At 45.4% G+C, this 2,514-nt stretch overlaps 1 pseudogene; it reads right to left on the bottom strand.

Moving 5' to 3' along the window:
- Positions 1 to 1,091: 1,091 nt before the first annotated feature.
- LOC136479690 (germin-like protein 5-1) lies at positions 1,092 to 1,656 on the bottom strand (annotated as a pseudogene).
- Between the last annotated feature and the right edge of the window lie 858 nt (positions 1,657 to 2,514).

Here is a 2,514-nt window from a genome sequence, read left to right as displayed (position 1 = left end):
AACATCGCTGCTGATGGCGATAGCGGCCTTTGTGGATCTTGTTGGCAGAGTCGCGCCTTTGCTGAAGGTCCTTATGTGCTTTTTTAGTAAGGCTGGCATCCGGGACGCAAGGCACCAACAGCCACTATTTATCTTCGTTCCTGTGAGCTGACCTCCCGAACGATGATGACATCCTCGACGATAATGATGAAGTGACCGAGCCGAACAACTTTGTCCCGGCGGCTGCTTACCAGAACTCAGCCTTCTGGAAACTATCCAGAATGTCAATGGCATCGAGCTTCTTGAAATAATAAATGTAATCGACTGTTGGTAGTGACCAAATAGTTACCATGGGCCTTTAAGCCAGATGCCTGGTCTCTTCTATAAAAGGGGACTCGGTATAAAAATCCTAATCAAATCCTGCTGCTTCTGCCTGTGTGTACATCGGACCTGATATGTATACATGACAGTAACTCATACTCCGTTGCCGTGCTCTTAAACATATAATATTATATAGGGCCAATTCCTTTTTTAACAGCCGATTCCACTCTTCACAAGATGCTGATGCATAATGCTCTTCTGGCTTAAGAAAAATAATACGCTACTTCTCAAAGATCGCCTCATATATCTCGCTTCCTTCGGCTAATAGAGTCTGATGACCATATAAAGAGCTAGCTTCATCGGCTATCGGCATTGCTTTCCCCTCAGTAGAGGACTAAAATATTCCACGGGCCATCGGCTATCCTTTGTTTATTACCTCCATCGGATCGAACAGGTGTCGTCATAAGTCCGTCCTTGTGTTCGCATTATGTGGCTGCTTGTAGACCGTATCCTCGACCAAGGTCACCAAATCCATCTTTCAACCAATAATGCACATATACAAGAAGTCATACATCACATACTTGGATATATGGTGCTGTGCAATCTGGCATACCATTATCATCCAGCCAGGTGTATTTCTGTATATTTGGTCTTTGAGCCGATGGAGGCGAACGAATAGTCGATGGAGGTGAACGTACGTGCCTCTTCTTCTGGTGTGAATTTTCTCAGGCTGTTTAAGCTTTGCCGATGGTTCTGGCAATTCACATCTTTCTTTGTACAGGTGGCCTTTATTATAACCGGTCCTTCTTGGGGGCGAGCTTGGCCTTGATCTTGTCTATTTCCTTGTCGGGGATTTGGAATGCCTTGGTGAGCACGCCGTTGGGCAGCTTACGGGTAGCCTCGAAGAACATCATGGCGATGGACTGTGTGCCGGGAAGCTAGCTGTTGAAGATAGAGATGACAGCGGCGGGTTTAGAACCCTTGTCCTTTTGAAACTGCACGAGGCCCCACGGGAAAACAAAAACATCGCCTTGGGCAATGATTTTGGAGAGGAGCTTATTGGTGATGATGACAAAGCCGACACCGAGCATGCCATGGAGGACGAATATGAACTCGGCGGCGCACGGGTGCGTGCATGGCTGGTTCAGGCCCCCCGGTACGTAGTCGATGCAGGAGATCGAGACGCCGAGCGTGTTCATCTCTCTAGGATCTTTTTGGCATTGGTTCCTGTGACAAGCTGATCGTGTTGTTGGTGACATCAGGCTTTGCCAGGATGCTGGAGAAGAAGTCATCAGCGGTGGTTGCTTTTGCCTTGTATGGGACTCTTTCACCTTGATCTTGCCTTGTATCTAACATATCGTGACAAATATTCCGATATCTTTAGCCGATGTAATATGCTTTATCATCAGCTTTTGTTTCGAAATTAGGATTATAGCTCTGGAAATCACAATATATGGAAGCATATTTTTTATTTTTTCCTCCATCCCATGAAAATCCTTGCATGCAGAACTACGTATTGTACATGTACTCGGGTTAGTCGATGCAATATCAATAGCCGATAGCGGAGCAGAGGGCAGATCCTCGAGAAACCAAAACATGATCAGTTCCTTCGTCTGATATTTCTCTTTGCATGCTTCCTGAAATCGGCTATCACGGTCGAAACCTCTCGTATGTAAGGCCTTGAACTTTAAAGCCAGTAGCTGATTCTACTCTCTATCGGCCTAATATTATTATAATATTTATTACTCTCGTCTCGCCTGTTTGCTGCTCTCTGCCGGATGTGAAAGCAAAGAACCATGAAAAGTCTCATCGGCCTGACACTTTGATTATCCTTTTCAGCCGATGAGTATCCTTGTGATTTTCCCATCGGCTTGATGCCTTAAGGCCTGGTTCGGTCGTTTTATCAACAGTAACCGATGAAACAGAGCCAATAGCCGATTCCTCTTCTGAGCGTCTTCAGGTGGCCACTTCTGTATTCCCACTAGTGTAATTTATTTCCTGGATAGCTGACTGCATCGGCTGTTCCATAGGTCGATGTCTCAACAACTTTATATCCTTTTTAATTACCAGATCATCAATGTCGTATATTCCAATATCCTGGTTGATGACTCATCTCTTTCTGGTTTTGGAGTCAATAATAAAATAGTCGATGGTCTCTTATCGGCTGTCGGGTTGCCAACTTCTTTCGTATCTCTGTCGCAACCTCCCATGATG

Source organism: Miscanthus floridulus, chromosome 9, assembly GCF_019320115.1.
Source record: "Miscanthus floridulus cultivar M001 chromosome 9, ASM1932011v1, whole genome shotgun sequence".
Classification (NCBI taxonomy): domain Eukaryota; kingdom Viridiplantae; phylum Streptophyta; class Magnoliopsida; order Poales; family Poaceae; genus Miscanthus; species Miscanthus floridulus.
The sequence above is the reverse complement of the archived record's forward strand: the minus strand, read 5'-3'. Positions and strand labels throughout refer to the sequence as shown.